Source organism: Tetrao urogallus (assembly GCF_951394365.1).
Source record: "Tetrao urogallus genome assembly, chromosome: 4".
NCBI classification, from domain to species: Eukaryota; Metazoa; Chordata; class Aves; order Galliformes; family Phasianidae; genus Tetrao; species Tetrao urogallus.
Window position 1 is genome coordinate 35670129 of NC_136817.1, and position 19332 is coordinate 35689460.

Here is a 19332-nt window from a genome sequence, read left to right on the forward strand (position 1 = left end):
TGGGGACATGGCTGAGGAACAGCTGTCAGTTGATAGTGGTAGCTTGCATTAGTGGGGAGCAGTTGTATTGTTAGCTGGGTGTTGGCCAGCACACGGTGGCTAATTGCATTGTATATTTATATTGTTGCTGCACATCTCTTTTGACTTTCCTCTTTTGTCTTAGTAAATAGTTTTATCTCAACATACTTATGGCAAAGTACTTTGACATTGTAGGTAATTTTTCTGTTGAATGTTAATGTAGCAGCCCACACAATAAGTCATACAGCATGAAAACTTACTAAAACTTACATAGAAAGTACTTTAAAACGGATCCTTAAGAATGCAATAAAGGTAGTTGTAGCAAATGTCTGTAGCAGTGATTGTAAAAAACATTCAAGTCTGGATGTGAAGAATGTTCTGTGATTTGTGTGATCATGTAAGAAATGCATACAAGGGTGACCGTCAAAATTGTAATAAAAATGGACTGCAGAAACAGGCTACGGTAAAGTAAATAGAAGTTCAAGTAAACTGTAAAATTAAAAAGTATTCTATGCCTTGAGTTATAAACAGATTAAATTAAATGATGCTCTAGCATTTTGAACTACTGGAGATTAGACTGGGAGCAGTAATTTTGGATATTCAGCAATGCATGCTAATGCAATTGAAGTTAGAATGATAAGGGAGAGAAATGAACAGGAGTGATCAGTCTCAGTTGATTTAAGATTATAGCAGATATTAAAGCCACAGGGCTAAAAAGACTAATTCAGAAATATAGTGTTCCATAAAAGCATGAATAGCATGCAATGCAATTGAAATTGCATTTCAATTGAGAAATTCTTGGGAGGTCAGGATTAGAATTCTTTTAAGAAAGAATTCAAATGCAAGGATTATAGATCTTACCAACTCATTTGTAGAAAGTCTTAAAGACTGGTGATCTGATGAGACAGATAGATTGTAACTTCCATTACAGCAACCGTAAACTTCTACCTTTGCACTAAGAGATGTGAAAATGTTCAGGTCTTTTAATGGCAGAACATATAAATTGATTTGGGGGAGGGGTTCCAGTCCATGCATCTGGAGTGGGTGAAGGTGAAATTAAAGGACTTTAACATTTTGAGGTATCAAATGCTAGGCTAATGGAAGGTGATTACATGCAACAATAAACAGCATCTTACTCAGTGATTTAATTTGTCCTATTCTGACATGGTGAATTTCTAGATTCCCTTTAGACAGGGCAGACAGATTTTATTTCAAGAATATGACCTCCTCAGGAGCCAAAAGATGAAGTTTTACATCTAAGTTTTTTCTGTGTACCTAGCTTAAGGGCTTAGCTGGTGATTTCTGGTTTTAATGATTTTGCTGATTCATACTAAATGAACAGTTCCAACCTTTTGCTGAAGTTGGTGTGAGGTTCAAGTTTGATGAACTTGAAGTTGCTTCGTTCTAGATTTCTGTATGCCTCGTTTCAATTGTTGTATAAATGAATGCGTGTATTTACACGTACTTCAGAATTCAATATGACAAATAAAGAGCTCATTGTGGCATATGCAATTGTAGCTTGAAATCTTAAGTTGCTTTTCAGTGCAAAATATACAATTTTTCCAAATACTTCGTGTCTCTTTCCCCTTTAAAAAAAAAAAAAGGGGGATGCCTTTTCCAATAATTATTTGGTAAACATTGGATAGTCCAGAAACAATGAATTGGACTCTTCTGCTTTAAAGGCTGCAGAGCTGCAGCTTGTGATAAAGAATTTAGTTTGATGACTTTTCCTCCTGCATCTGGGAATAAAATTGTAGTTGTATGTTGCTTTATACTATAATTTTTGAGTTAAAACCTCCTAGGCATAAATACGTAAGTGGAAATATACTTCCAGTATGGATACCAAACAAAAAAAAAAGAATAACCTCCTCTTCTTTATGAACTAATGCTTGTAACTCTGAAGACAGTATCATGACAGAGCGTGCCTTGTCCTCTCTGTCCCATCATTATATTTCCTCTGGTGGTCATCTGCATTTTGTGATTGTATGTGAAAAGGAGATGTTTATGTAATTGTGTCACAGTTCAGCCTGGTTCAGTCTAGTTCTGTGACAAAAGGGGTGAAGGGACTCACAGATTCATGCCCTACGAAAAGGAGGGGCAGAAGGGAAAATGTAGGGAGATGGGTCTAGATGAGGAAAACAGCATCAATGAGTGAAGTACTAAACAAAATAGCAGAATATGAGATAATACAACAAGGTTGGAATTGAAGCTAATAAATGAAACAAAATGAGAGACAGGGAGTTTCTCAAACCAAAGTCCTTACACTTAATTCTGTAGGTGATGTGTTGAGGGAGCAAAGAGCTGTCTTGTGACTCCCAGTCAGTTTTATCTTTCCTTCCAAACAGAAAACGGAAACGAAACAATGACGTCTTCTGGGAGTTGTAGTTCTTCTCTTCTGAGACCGAGAGGCCAGAAATATTGACAATGCTTACATTGCTAACTACATTATTAACTTTTTAACTCCTGGTATATTATGTGACATTATGAGATGGAATGCCAATCAAAAATCATAAAACCACAACAAATTGCTGCTTAGTTTCCTGTGTGGAAGATACCGGATCATTAAGTGATGGGTCTTGGGCTCTTCTGCTGAATCTGCTGGCTGATGTAGCCAAGTTAGGATAGCCAGGACCCAACACATTTGAGATACCATCTATAAGACACACTTACAAGCTTAAGGATTTATTTCTGTGCAATACATGACCAACTGGATTGTGCGTTTACATGAATAAACTGGTGATGCTAACAGTCTTCCATGACAGGATAAGCTGTGTTTTGTATCCTGAAGGTTTAGTGCTAACGTCAACCTGGGAAGTATGGAGAGTGGGTAGTTCACTGTTATGTCACCCTTGTCCTCTCCCTATGCTGTGTTCCGTGGGGTAGATAAGTCCCTAGCACCAGAACTCTGTTCCTGCAGTTTATGCATTTCTTCGGACTTGCTGTGGCCTTAAGAATATAACAATGTATTTCTATTACTCTTTAATGTGTGTACAAGCAGTGTATTACTGTTTCTCCCAGAGTGATGTGAGTGAATTAAACTTTTTAAGATGTTCTGAGCCTTCCGTACAAATACCTCATTGCAGAGTCAGTTTTGAGAGGTTCTTTTTGAAAATATGCATACCTGTAGCTGACAAAGCACGTTCTTCATTGTCTATTACATGTCTCAGACCAGATGCATGGGTTTGCAGTTTCTGTTGATATTGGGCTTCTATAGAAAGAATACAACTTGTTTAAAATGCTGCAGATTTATGGTGCTCTTGTGTGCCTTAATATTGGCAATTGTGGTAATTGTGAGATATTTCTTGATATTGAAAAACACTAAAACTAGCTTTAATGTTCCTTGAATGTGGCCTATGCAAGAATATTTTAAAAGTAAAAATTCTTCTTTGATTTTACACAATCAATAAGGCATTTCTAGATTTTTATTTTTGTTTTTATTTTTTTTCTGCAAGGAATTGGTGCTATTTATCAGTTTTCAGCCAAGACTGAAGAATGTGAGATGACAAAATGAAATCCTGCCAGGGCTCCATTGGATTTTACAAGAAAATATTTATAGTTAAAAATATAGAGTCTGTAGCAGACGTAAAAGTAGCTTGTCCTGCAGCAATCTCACCTACAATTAGCTGTCATTAATAATGCAAAGCTGAAAAAGTTTGCTAAAGAAATCCAGAGCGTTAATATTTTATGGTTTCTAATATGCTTTGATTTCAGTTAACTTTTTCCTAGTGGAGCCAGGAAGAAGTGGTTTTGAGTAGTGTTTTTCCATATGAGTTGAGAAATATTAATCATTTTGTCAGGAAACCCCATGGGAAGTTGCATCTTAGAAGACTTATTTTCAGACTGCTTTCTCATTCGGGTTGTTGTGATTAACATTACATGAGTCTTTTGCTTTTAAGTCCAAGTGAGAAATCTTGGTCTATCAAAGCCTGAGGCAAAAGTTGCCTGGTTATATTTGGAATGAAATCCTGACCCTATAAATAACCAAAGCTTGACTAATGCCAAAGATTTGAATGAGCTCAGAACATATGAAACTCCTTTCACATAACTAACAGTTAATAATTGAAACTTTTTTTTTCACCCCACAGTCCTGAGGCCAAGCAGCCTCAAGTCTGCTTATCTGTTTTATCTTTATCAAAACTAGTTCCATAGTCTTGGATGGTAACTCACAGTGGTAGGTAAATGTACTGTGGTAAAAGACATTGCAGTCTGTCGAATCAAAATGAAAGGGAGTTTTATTTTATCTATATTTCAGAGGGGAGGTAATGTGAAAACATATTACTGCATTACTGCATACTCTGCTCGTGGCAGCAGGTCTATGTGGAGAGTACCACCAGAAGCCTGAATCTTTCTGAAACTGCAGAGATTGCTACAGACAGAATACTAAGAATCTTCATTAAAAACTGACTGTAAATCTGTCTGAAATCAATGAATTAGTGGCAAAAATAGTATAAGACTGATGTTTCTGTTATTTGGGTTAGTCATTCCAGATATTTAAAAAGTTCCTTTTCTTGCTGTGTGTTTTTCAGATAATCGTACCTGTGACATGTTTTCACTGGCTTAGAGCTAATTCTATTTCAAAGTCACATATAATTACCTATATTACTAATAGATATAAAGAATTTATATATATATATATATATATACATATACATATTACTAATAAAGGAATTGGTCTTCTCTTAGCATAAAGTGGTGGTTTTGCTGTTGTTTCACTAGAAAGGAAGTACTAAGACACTGTTCATAGAATTTTGCTTTACCCTTAAAGACAGTCTATCTCTGAAAGATGGAAGTTATTTCTCTGAACAGCTACTGAAATTAGATGTAGTGATAACTACAGCATACAGTAATCATTACATTTACGTTAGTATGCTCCTTTTCAGGACTTCACATGAAGGTAACATTTTGGGACATGTTTTTATTAGAATTTGAAAAAAAAAAAAAAACAAAAAAACAACCTTGTTTATTTCCATTTTTATTTATTATGAAGACTTTTCTCAGTTTACTGTTGTGTGACATTTCTTCATCTACCTGCTCCAGAGAGTACTTTGCCTGAGGTGTGATATTGTATTTGGAAAATATTACTGGAATTTTTTTAGGCATGAATATACAAATGTCATTTTGTAGAAAAAAAATAACATTCAGTCAGTGATTATTTTGGCACATTGTAGAGATGAAGAGCTATTGGATTTAGCTGACTTATTAACTCCTGCCAGTATTTTTCCAAAAAGAGCATACCTGGCATTTTAGTAATTTTTAAGTATGTTTCTTTGTACCAAGGAAAACTCGTTCTATTTTTACTGTACAAAAAACAAAAAAAGTGTTATCAGTAAAATATGCCATCTTCATTGTCTTAAAATGACATTATAGGGGATAATTACTTTAAAGATTTATTTACTCAGAAACGTTCTAGATTACCTCATTCATTAATTCCCAGCTTATTAATGGTCTTGTCAGCATTTAAGACCAGCATGACTAATCAGATGTCAACAAAATGCAATTACTACAAACTGAAATGTAATTTTCATCCTTATACTAACACTTTTAATAAGCCCAGTAGTAAGCAAATTCTCCTTTAATCACTGTGTTTCTCAACTACTCAGCATAGCTACAGCTTGTGCTTCCTATTACTGTAAACTATTTCTGAAAGGATTTTTTTTTTTTTTTTTTTTAGCTTTATAGCTAGGCTGATTACTCCCTTAAAACCTTGAAATTCATTTTTTGTTCTTATTGATAGTTACTGTTTAATTTTCTGAAATACATGAGAGGTATTTCTTCCAAGATAAATTTATTTAGGAATTCATAGGAGAGTTTTAGCATCTTTTTGAGCTCATAATGGAAAGTAAAATCATATGTGAAGTTAACTTTGTTTACTTTTGTAATTCTGGGGATTGGCAAAATTAGTCAAACCTTAATCTGGATGGCACATAGGCAGATTTACAAAGTTTTTATACAATGTAGTCATGATTATGAGAGCCCTCTCCATTAGGGAAATGAGAGTGGGAGAGCCCCTGTTCCATCAGGCTTCCCTAAACTGTGGTCTAAGTGCTCTTCTCAGGATGGCTGGGCATCATCTTCTCCAACATACACATTGCCTGCAGTAATTACATTTAATTTACATTTAATTACTCTGCCATTGTTCATTCTCTATTCTGATTACTACTTCTAATATTTCTAATTTTTCTATTATTTCCTCAACTCCCATTAAACATCACCTTAATCTCCTCCCAAGTAAGACTTCTGCCAGAAGACTTGCCTTTTCCTTCTGACTCATCTTTAGTCTAGCTTTTTCCTCATCTCTTCGATTATACAAAAACATGAAGAATCCCACTGATTTACTTTTGCCTCCCTGGGGAATACTTACAAAAATATTTGATGGTATGACTTCTTGAGATGAAATTTTTATAATTATAAACATAGTTTGGTATTAATATCTCTTTTACTGTTTTTTTTTTTTCTTCTTCCCCAAATGGTTTTATTTTCTTTTTCTGTGTTGCTAACAATTGTAACTCATTAACTTCTCTTAGGTTAGGGTGGATGCCATAAGTCATCCATTGTATGGGACAGAGGCTAGGTTCTCATGTCTGCATTTCCTGTATGTTTTACTTTTTTATGCACTCCGAACAACCGTTTCCACTCCTATGGTACATTCCAGTGTTAAAACAAACACAGAATCTTCCCTAAATTGCAGTGACAATTTCGATTTGACATGTGGCTTTTTGCACTATAAAATTTGTAATTCAATTTTTTTAGTTTGTTGAACAAGAGATAGGAAGAAGTGTTTGGTTATTTTGGGGGGATGGTTCTAGTACAGCTCACTTCCGCTTAACTTTTTTACATCTAAATTCTCTGTGTTACTCATAGCACCAAAGAGAATATCTCACCAGATACGTATCAGAGCATGTTCAAAAGGTAACTGTAGTTAACTTATTGTTGCCTACTACACCTTCCAGAACTGTTGGTCTTTGACCAGAACTAAAATTATTTTTTTTTTGAAAGTTTTTTGATGCCTGGAAATTATTACTTTTTTTTTTTTTTTTTCTATAGAATATGGTAGGCATGTTAATTGTAAGAGGAATGTTTGCCATCTCCTTGATTTATTTAAAACATTATAAGAACATAAGAGAAATATTAATTCATGTATGTACTATATATTAAATACATTTCTGACTAGATCTTCCTGATTATGTTCTAACCTAAGTCCTGTGATATGACTGTAATGGAAATCTATCATGAATTTGTCAGAAATTGTTTTTAACTTCTTAAAAACTATATGAGGTAAGAAATAAAATTCTTCATACAGATTCCATGTTTGCTGTCAGTGCTAAAAAAAAAAAAAAAAAAAAGTAAATATTTTTGGAGACAGGTCTTCTTGAAAAGACATTCACATAGGTAGAAGCTTAGAAAACTTCAACTTTTCTTTCACAATAGCAAAGAAAAATTGGATATGATTTTGCTCTTAACAGGTGATTCTGTTCTTAAGAGATTTTCCTCCGGAAGATGCAGTTTCTGAGGTTCAGTAAACTGTCTACTACTGTCAACAGAAACTTGCAGAGTCTGAGATTTTCTAGTTTGTTGCAATGGAGTATGGTAAAGTTCAGTACAAAAGTAGTTGACAGCAATCAAAAGAAAGGTTAGAAGTCCTTATCGAATAATTAAGAATAAAATATAATGGATTCCATGAATGAGTGTGCTGATTTATAATGCAAGCTGACCTGATTGCCTTTTGCAGCTAAAAGTGTTATCTTTGATTTCCAAAAGATCTTAATAACCTTTGGAAGAAAGTTGCTGTGAAATGTTTGTAGAGGAAATAAAGTTAGTTGGGAAATGAGATCAAATTTCAGTTAGCTAAAAAGAGAAGAACCTAATCTGGTATTCTCCTGCCTGGATAATCTAATTATTTACACTCAGTAAGCTTTAAAGATTTTCCATAGTTTTTCTTTTTGTTGTTGTTTTTTGTTTTTTTTTTCCTGTGGTATCACACAAACCGTGCCATTAGTTAATTTTATTTATTTATTTATTTATTTATTTATTTATTTTAGGTGTTGGATATGTGCCCTGCCTCAAAAGATGTTTCTTGCTCTTCCAGGTAAGATGCATTAAAATTTAGCTTGTCTTGGACATCAAAATTTTAAATCAGGACCCAACAATTCTGCATGACATTGTATTTTGTAGTGTGTTCATAGCTTCTTATAGTATCTTACTGCCCTGAAGCTACAGATAGCCTCCTTCTTGGCATAAAGTCCTACTCATGCTCTGAGGAGGAGAGTTCTAGAGCAGAATGTCCATGCAGACCTCATCTCTCCCCAGTTCTGCCCAACCTAAGATCATCCCTAGCGTGCGACGAGAGGCCTAGTATCAGCACATGCATGCAGGTGACTATCTGAAAAGAATTATTGCAAGCATCATTATATTATTTTGGTGAAATGTAATTAGCTAAGTTGCATAAGTTTCATCCCAAGGCGATTAAATGAAACACAGTGCTTCCACAAATGTGAGTTATTTAGTGAGCTTCTCAGTGACACCTAGAAAATTCTGAGGATTTTTTCCGTTCATCTGTAAACAAAATCATTTAGTATTGTCAATCTGTACTTATCAAAAAAGGGAAAAAAAAAAAAAAAAAAACACCAGGAAAAATAGCTCACATGTACTGCCCTACTTATGCAAATCATGCATCTGGTGCCTTTTGAGGTAGTTCCAGTGGTTATTTCACAGCAGGCATAGACACCTGCGGTCAACCGATGACAAGATCAATTGAGACCACGTCCTGCCATTCTTGTTAACAGTCACCTGCTGCTTTTGATATTTGGATGTATAATGTTGTAATCTTGAGTACTTTATATTATTATATGAAGCCCAAGGATTGATAGGTCTTCAAGCAAAAATAGCAAGATATTTTTTCCTTATTATGAATATAATTCTCCCAAGTATATACTGTTGAGTTTATTTTAGTCAGGAACACAATATTTACAGATTGGGATGTTTATAAGTGTGAGTGCTATGTTTGTGCCACTGCTATTGGGAATCTGGGCAATGCTATTATTTTAATCCTGTCCTATCTGTATTTGCTGCAGCAGAACTGATGCTGAGTTCTGATATAGTTGTATCTTTGAAATTGCTTGTTTTACTTTGTTGTTTGGTTGAGCTGAAGGCATTTATTCAGATTTTTCAAGCTAAACTGAGTTACCACAGCTCAAGTATGTTTGTCCTCACCTGCAGCCTCAGTACCAGATATAATTAAATTCAGAGATATTGTATTGTCAGAGTTTTATATTGCCAAATGAGGCTTCTGGTAGCCAACTCTGACAGCTTTTATCTGTCTGGATGTTGTTCTGTCCAAATTAAACTTTGCCTTTTGCTGCTTGTGCAAAGAAATTATTTACTGATTTCTAAAATACTTTTTGAGGAGGTTAACAGATATTACAAGAAAATGACTGCTTTTGATAAGCTATGTGACATATCATTTATTTTCCGACCAAATTTACAGTGCATGTAAATTCAATTCCCAAAGTCGTGTACTTTGCAAAACTATCACCTCCCAGTACCCTAAGAGGAACCTCAGGCAAGTAGCTGTAAAAAAATCAACGTAACAGTTTGGACTTTGAAAGTAGCCTGGCATCTTATCACAGAATCACAGAATCACATAATCACCTGGGTTGGAAGGGACCTCAAGGATCATGTAGTTCCAACCCCCCTGCCTAGCAGGGCCACCAAACATACACACTTAGATCAGGTTGCCCAGGACCCCGTCCAACCTGGCCTTGAACACGTCCAAGGACGGGGCATCCACAACCTCCCTGGGCAGCCTGTTCCAGGGCCTAACCACTCTCCTTGTAAAGAAATATCCTATCATCATGGTGGCATGAAGTTTAGCTGAGGCAACATGATCCTAAGTCTGTGAAAGTACTTATTTTGTTTTTAATTGTTTTCTACAATTTGATTAGGAAAAGTTCAAACATCAGAAATTTACAGTGTATCTTGAATTAGGTTGGAGAATGAGTCAAATTTTGAGTCTAGCTGTAGAAGCTGACCAGATTTTGCCTCTCTTGGGAGATGTTATTTTTTGGCCACGTCTCCTGACTAGTGTGGTACAAAACTATTGCTATCTTGGGTTGCTTAAACAGATTGTTGAAGAGATGGATAAAGAATTGATACAATTTTTCAAACAAGAAACCAGTCCATTAAAAAAAAAAAAAAGTTACTTGTCCACATCACAGAGAGCTTTAATGTACCATAGACCTAACTTTCCATTTAGGATCTCAATCTAAAGGGGTAATGATAAACTTCTCATTCTTCTGAAAATGGTTTGGATAATGAAAACAAGACTGTTAGATTCAGTATGTCGTGCTGAGCTACTCAAATAAACCTTATAAGTTTTATTCATTTATATATATGTGTATGTGTATATATATATATATACATATATATATATGTATATATATATATACACACCCACACTATTGTAAGTTATTGTCAAGCCATGATTCAAAAAAAACATGTTATTTACATAAGCTGAAAATCTGCCTCTATTTTTTGTCAAGAATTAACTCTGCACTGAGTGATCAAATAAACAGTCATTGATCAAAACTGTTCTATTATCCTTGAGTACACGCATTTTCAACGTTTTTTTCTTCTGATTTAAAATTACCACAGATTTTATTAGGTAATCTGAACAGCTTTTATGATAGCTCTTGTTTGCCTACTTTTTCTGAAGTTTTTCCTGTTTGGTTTTAAGCTGTTAACAAGTAATATTCATTCCTTAATGTCTTGGTTGGCTCATAGCAGCCTATGGAGAGGCATAATATTTTTCAGAGCCAGATGGTAGTATATTTTGCATCTGCAGTAGAAACAAAATTGGCACCTCCTGGAAATATCTTCTGCAGTTTATTTTGATAAGTGACCATGTCACTAGTCTTAATAATATTGTATGTTTGCTGAGGGAGAAGAAAGGGATGGTTAGCTTTTTCCACATATATATATGCATTTTTTGAAGTTGATTTCCTACAGAAATTCAGTTTGTGAGATCCCACCATTCTGACCTGTCAGTTCATTCAATTAATTGGTTTGAAACTACTGGATAATTTCAACAAAATGGGTGCTGGTAGTTGTATCTGAACGTTTGACGAACAGCTAGAAAATGCCTAATTAACAAGGACAGAGTTACAGACTTATGTCATATGGTGTGTTTTCATTTCTTAAACATCTCTTTTTCTCTATATGTATTTATTTAAAATGCACATCCATATAATAGAAAATCATAGATATTCTTGTTGATGTATAGAATCATGATTGGGGTATTATTTGAAGCTTTGGTTACATAATTAATTTTTCAGGATTCTGCTTCTCTTATGTAGATTCTAATCAAAACAAGAAAACATGGCTAATTTATCCATCTCTATAGAATTTCATTATTTCTGATTTTTCAAGTAGTTTATCTGAGTCATTCGCAGGGACTTTATTCTTATCTAACAAGCAGACGTACCAGGAAGTCAGAGTATTTTGAATGTCTTTGAAGTTTTAATTCAAAAGACTGTAGAACTAATGAGAAAGGAATTTTCTATTGGGAAACCAGATTTTTTTTTGGTAGTATGAAAGTGCATTTTTTCCTCATTCTCACCTGTGTTGCAAAGTGCTAATATCATCTGGCTTACAGATGAGTCTTAAAAATGTTCTGAGCAATTTCAGTACTTGTTCAAAGTTCACACTGTTAGGCAGAGATTCTGTGAGAATATGAGAACTCATGGAAGTCTCAAATTATATATTGCTGCCACATGTATTGTTGTATCTGATCTGAAAGTTATAAAAGCTTGCCATACTTACTATGAAAAAAATTCAGTTAGATTCATTTTGATAATCTGGTTAATTCAAAGAACATGTCTCATGAAAAACATAAAGTAATGCAGGTAAGGGTAGGCAAGATGAATATCACTTCATAACTTAAAATCAACAGTTGTTTGTATTCTGTGTCTTACTTTGTTTTGCAAATTTAGAAATTTTCTAAGAATTTTTATTTTAGTATCTTCTAATTATAGTGAGAACTTTTTAGGAGATGGTGGCTTTTGTACATTAGAAAAAAGGAAGAGTATTTTTCTTATTTATAAAAAAAACAGTTCTTTATATTAAAATGTGTTTTCAATAATTATATTAAGAGAAAACATTAAGGAACAGGAAATGCATATATATAATATGCTTTCATAGAAATATGCACTCTCAATTCTTTTGATTTTCAAGTCAGTGTGCAGTGTATTACAAATTAAAAGTTATATCAGAGACACCAGAGCAAATTTCAGAACCCAGAATTAGTTGTAACCTAATTTCTTTGTGGTGCACTTCTTCTTCAAATTATTAGACTGATAGAACTACTTTTGCTTTAAATTGTTAGGAATAAGAAATATACTTAGAATCATAGAATGTTTGAGGTTGAAGAGGACCTTAAAGATCATCCAGTTCTGACCCCCTGCCATGGGCAGGGCTGCCACCCACCAGACCAGGCTGCCCAGAGCCCCAATCAATCTGGCCTTAAACATCTCCAGGGATTTCTGGATTTCTTCCTAATATCTAACATAAATCTCTTCTATTTAGTTAAAACCATTCCTTCTCATCCTATCACTATCCAATACTGTTTTATTACCTCCCATATTGAGGGAGAGAGAAAAACAAACAAACAAACAAACAAAAAAAAAACACCAAACAAAAAGAAGGCAGTTTTAAAAGATTTCAGATTCTATAGAGGTTTCTGATGCTTGCATTCAGCTGGTCTGAAAACCAGCTGAGTAGAGGGTGCCAATTACTCCCTGCTTGTTTGCTCAAAAGAAACTGGAAAAAGTGCATGCCCTAAAACTCCCCATGTAAGTGTCAATATTGTTTATTAGCTGGAAGAAAGTTGTGTGTGCGATTGTCAGTGGGAGAAGAGTTGCTCAGGGAAATAGCGTTATTAAAGTAGGATAAAATTATTAAAAATAGGCTGTTGAACTTGCTATATGTAGGGGAACTGTTAGGTCAGGGTTTGAACTGGTAATTGAGCACCTGGTGAAGGGGTGTCGCTCGCCCAGGGAGCACGGGCAAATTGTTTGCACCTGTGCTCTCCGCCTGGGCAGAACAGGTGGACCCAGGGTAGAGCCAGCCTGGGCTCATTTAAGGGCCAGCCACTGAAGGGAGGGTATCTCTTAGACCTGGGCTGTTTCCTGAGGTGGAGTGCTGCATAGACAGAGATCTTCACGAGTTGGGTGAGTTCTATTCTTCTTTCTATATCTGATTATTGGCCTAACTGTGAATATTTTACCTGTTATTGTCAAGAACCTCTCAGAAACAATTTTGCTTCTTTGTAAGCAGAATGATACATTTATATATATTTTTCTAAGAAGTTTCTCTGACTGCTAATCAAGACCTCAAATCATTCTATCCTGTTAACTGCAGGAGTCTTAAAAGGTGTTCATGGAGTTTTGTGAGTTGAAATGGAAAAAATACATTATTTCTGCATTCTTAACAATCACAATTTGTTGTATTCAAAAGTATGTACATTATTTTTGTAGTGAATATGTAGCCTTCATCCTAATTGTTATAATTGTATTCAAAAGTTGCTTGCTTTTAGTAGAGACTGGACAGCATTCCTTATTCTTACAACAGTGTGATTTTTTTTTTTTTTTGTAATTTAAACTAATTGTTTAGGACTAAGAGGATATGGTTTTGTTTTGTTTTTGTTTTTCTGTTGTTAGTAATCTTTTCCTTATGTATATCTACTTTTATGTGCTCGTGGGAAATGTTTAAATGGCATTCTACACTGCTTTGTAATTAAATGCAATCTTTAACTATTCTGCAGCTTCTAAAACTTTTTTTTTTTTTTTTTTAAAGAAAGGAATAAATATGTAATAAAGTGCTGAAGCAGTTATTGGTTTTGGAAAGAAATGTGTACATTTATCTACACATATATGGCAGTGCATATTTAATTACACAGAAATCATTTGTCTGATTCTATGTCTTTAGGAAAGCGGAATAAATTCTCAACAACTTTCTGAAGAGAATTATATTCAGTATTGAATTAAATTATCTTATTACGTGTATTTGTATGTATTTAAAAAAAAAAGTAGATATTCCATATTGTTTTGTTGGAGATCATTAGGTACTGTAATAGGTAGATGATAAATCACTTAGACTACTACTTATGCATTATATCACAATTTCTTGAAAGGCAGAAGAATGGATAGGGCCCTGCAACATAGAATGAAATGAGGAAATCAGTTCAGATGTTTCCTTTACACATAGGGAAGTAGACAATTTAAACTTTGTTCTGTTCAGCACTTCACAAAGGCAGGTCACTAATCAGTAATTGCTGCAATTAATGGAAACATTTTTCTTGATCTTAAGGAGTTTTGTGTCGCATGTTGAGTTTAATAGATCCTGTAGGAGCAAGTCAAATTCAGGAGAGAGAGATATTTTGTGTCTTTTGCTAGTGGCAAGCAGAAAATTCTTATTAGTTTAATCTTGCAAAATTTCTAAAACAGTCTGTTGAGAAAATAAGGCTTACTGAAATGAATACTTTGAACCTGGTACTAGACCTTTTCTTCTTTTCATTGTGTAGACTACCTACCAATCCACACCCTCCATAGTTGTGCAGGGGTCTGGCGTGTATTGCTCTCCTGCGTGTTTTGTCTATTGCACTCCTTATTAAAATGTTTTGATGTGATTTTTAATTCCTTGTAATTTGTTTGTTGAGAAACATAGGTACCTATTAATGAATGTAAAGTAGTGGCTGTTGCAGAGGAAAGGCTAGATTCTCTTGCTGTATTTATTATCAACAATATTGATCCCTTTTCTGTTTTCTCAGTGTTCAGGTAAGCAAAGCTGCTTGTAGAATACTAGAAAATACTACTATTCCTTTTTTTTGTACGTGTGTGTCTTTGCCCTAATTATAGTGGAGGAATTGAAAGCTATCTTCATATCTAGTAAGTTACATGCAGAGGCTCAGGAGTAGAACCAGATCATTATTATTGTTGTGTTGTTTTTCTTTTTAAACTTAGATGCATTTGTATTTAACTTACAAGATTGGAAGTGGAAGCTTACCACTGTTGTGCAAACCAAAATAAATTTCTTTGTACATTGTTTGGTGAAGCGTTTCAGTATGAATGTGAGGTTTAGGTGTTGATGTGTTGATTTGTATGTTCATATTCTTCCAAATCATTATTCCTATTTAGATGACAGCAACAATTTATCAAAGGTATAACAGATTGAAAATAACATGAGTTATCACGCAAGCAGATGGTGCACAACAGTAACTATGGTTAATAAGGCATTTTTTCCCCCTGAAATACCCATGTTAGCAGATGTGTCCAGACAAGTGAGGAATAGCAAACATGTCTGGAAGGCAGTTCCATCGCAAATTTGGTCTGAAATGAGCTGTTAAGTGTGATTAGAACATCTTTTGAGATAAGTTCATTGCCTGTTACTGAAGCTTACTGGTGATTTTAGTGGTTTAGCTGTGGAATACAACCAGCAAAAATGTACTATAGTGTGTAGTGAGAAGATGAGTGGCACTGAACCCAGATTTATAGTATGAGAGATTCTGAGTATGAGGAAGAACTTTTTTTTAATCAAAGGGAGGGTGAGTTCTGGCACAGGTCCCAGAAGACTTACAACATCAGTATTTGGAGACGCGTTTGTTGTTGAGCAGGACAAGCCTTGAGCATCCAGATCTTGCTTGTACTGCTTTGAATATTGAAACTGAATTAGCTGGCTTTCAGAGTTTCTCTCTCTCTCTCTTGAATTGAATGAGCTGTGATTTTTTTTTTTTTTTTTTTTTTTTTTTTTTTTTTTTTTTTAAGTCTGTATGCTGAAGTTCTCATCAACACTGACATGGAAGTCTCTAATTTTGAAAGGTTGGAAATACAGTTGGATTTTTACACATTTGTTTTGGAGTAAGGGCTGTGTGTAGGAGTTTTGAGTAAATCATACAGTAAAATTAGCTTTAGGATTCAGAGAATTTAAAACAAAAGCAACTTCCATCTGATGTGAAATGTCAATTCAAAATACAACACAACACTGGCTACAAAATGTTGAAATATTTTTGATGTGCGAAGTTTTTGCTCGCAACCTTTATGTTCATTAAGGTAGCAGCTGTCCAACCTTTTCTTACTCTATTCTGAATCATGCATCACTTGTCCTCCTACAACTGCCATAGAAGTGGAGTGAAGTCATCATGAACTCCTTGTCTATTGTGGCAGACTTTAGAAAGATTTAATCCGGTTCTCATATCTGATCTTGACTGTATTTCTACTTCTTCGTAATCTGAGGTATGTATTAAATTATGGAATGCAACCTGGTTCTACTTTAATTTTCCTTGAATGTCTGTAGTGTTTATTGTGAATTCTTTCAACCACCCCTGCCAGCTTAATCATCTAAAGCCCAAAGTGTATATATACTAATGTAAACTTGAGTCAATAATAAGCCATTATAAATCTTTGAAGATTGCCATTAAAGATGTAGTACTCTATCCTTTAGTTTTCTGAAACAAATTTCCTCCTGTTCCCTTACACAAACTAGTGAATAGTGTCAGGTTTCTTTGCAAGGAGACATGGATGTTCTAAGGGTTAGCATTTAAATGAAAGCGAGAGAGATCTGTTATGTATTTTGTGTTCAGTGAGTGATTACCTTAAGGAAATTTAACATGGTCATTTAGTTGTATGATAAGTCTAAATTGGTATTGATCATGGATAGCAAAGGCATGATTCAGATGAGCATGGCACCTGAAAATGCCAGAGAATTCGATGGGAAATCCAGAGAATAGGTACAAGAAGAGTTTGTGAGTTAGTATGATTTTTTTTTTTTTGTTTTTGTTTCTGAATTCATTGTGTAGGCTAAAATGTAGAGTGATTGCTTTTGAAACTCCTTAAGGTTACACAGTTTTCTTTTTTTACTTTTTAAATTTTTTGCAAGATTTTTTTCTGTTTCTGCTTTGTATATATTCAAATTTATGTAATGCACTATCAAGTCTGAACTCTTAATTTTTCTGAAGTTATGAAAAATTTGGTCTAGTGATTGACTGTATCAAGGCTGATTGTATAAATACAGCAAAAATAATGGTTTGTCACTTATCATTACTCAAATATTGACCTTAACAGTAATTTGAATAAGTATGAAATCCTCTTCCTTCTCTCAGTATCATTCCTATCATTGTCTCTTGAAGTTATAGTAATTTCTTTGTCACCAATATGGAAGCTGAAGTTTTTTAAAATGTATTCTAGAGTTTGTGAAAAGTTTTTCATTCTTACCTGAGTTGTTTATAGTTTACTGAAACAGAGTCAAATTAAAAACAAACAAACAACAAAAACAACCACCTAGATATCTGTAAAGATAGGTGGCAGCAGATATAGTTGCCCTAAACCAGTTTTGGATCACAGAATCAATGAATTGTAAGGGCGGGAATGGACTGCCAGAGATTAAGTCTAATCCCTCTGCAAAGCAGGCCCCCTACAGCTGGCTGCCCAGGCGGGCATCCAGGTGGGTTTTGAATATCTCCAGAGGAGGAGAATCCACAACCCCCCTGGGCAGTCTGTTCAGTGCTGTTACCCTTACTGTGAAGAAGTTCCTTCATATGTTGATGTGGAACTTCCTATGCCCAGGCTGTTCCCTGAAGAGCTCCACACCACCAGGTCATGTCCTAGCCTGTACTGATACTTGTGGTTATTCCTCCCCCTGAGCAAGACTCTGCACTTGCTTTAATTGAACCTGATTTGGTTTATTGCTGCCTAGCTCTCCAGTCTATCCAGGTCTTGCTGAACAAGCAACAACACAGCCTTCTGGTGTGTCAGCCACTCCTCCCAGCTTTGTATCATCGGTGTACTCACTGAGTGTGGGCACTATCCCCTCATCAAGGTTGTTGGTGAAGATATTGAACAAGACTGGACCAGCACTGACCTCTGGGGAACACCACTAGTCACAGGTCTCCAACCAGACTGCCTCACTATTCGCAACTCTCTCATCTCAAGAAAGGCAGCAGTCACAATTTAGTAAGAAAGAAGAAATTGCTTACCCCTTCTTGAGAATCAGAATTCCCTAAACTCCAAAGGAGGTGATCTCTAAATACTGATGCTTCCCATATGGCTGCCAGCCCTTAAATGAGGTTAGAGAGAGGTGGACCCATGGTCTCACAGGTGAATTGCTTCCACTGGTGCACCCAGGGCTGGCTATACTAGGTGCTCAATTGCAGGTTCAGGCTATGACCAAACAGTTTCTATGCAGTGTCTATTATTTTTAAATCTTGATAGAAATACAGTCAATGAATGGACTGAAGAATTGAGTGCATCTTGACATTATCAGTATGATTGTGCTGTTCTCATTTTTATGGTTGCAACGCTGTTCTCATATGCCATAAAACAATGATTATAACTGTTCCTAGTGTCTATGTTGTTAAATATTGTGCTTCTTAAAATCCACTAATCATGCTCCTTAATAGTTTGTTACTGTTATTTAAGCAAATGTCATTTAAAGTAACTGATTTATTTTAATTAAGGAGAGAGATTGGCATATTATTTTGTCTTTGTGGCTCAACATATCTATTCTTGAAAATGTGCTTTTGTCAATGGTTTACAGGCTGGTTTGGCCTGGTTCTGTGACTAGTGGGCTGGAGAGACCCACAGACCCACACCCCAGGAAAGGGGAGAAGGGGGAAAGAGCTGGATGTGGCTCTGGGCATCCTGATCTACTTGGTGTACTTAGTTGGTGACCCTGCCTGTGGCAGCGGAGTTGAAACTAATGATCTTTAGAGTCCTTTTTAACCCAGGCCATTCTATGAAAGGGTAGGGAGATGGGCCTAAAAACAGACCCGCAACAATGATCTGAGGAGAAACAAATGAATTTACTAAAATATTGGAATGTAGGGTAACACAGTGTAATATGACAGTATAATACAATATAATTGGAATTAAAGGTAATAAATAAAATGAGAGGAAGTGTACGAAAACTGAAGGCCTCTCTCTAAGCTAAGGTGATACGGCACCCACAACAGAGACAAGACAGAAAACTGAAGGGGGGGAGAGTGTCTTGTGATCTGCAGACAGTTTTTATCTTTCCCCCTGAGCAGAAATGGTAACAAAACAGTGAACAGTGCTCTGGGAGAGTTGTTCTTCTCTTCTGGGACAGGTACCTGGAACTGGAGCATTAACTCTAGCTTCTTTAACTCTCAGTACACTACATGATGTTATGATGTGGAATACTGATAACCAAAATCATAAAACCGTGACAGCATTTTTTTCTGTTGCTCTTTCAGCAAAGTCATCCCTACCTCAGGGTGTCACCAAACTTTTAATTCTACATCTCTATCAT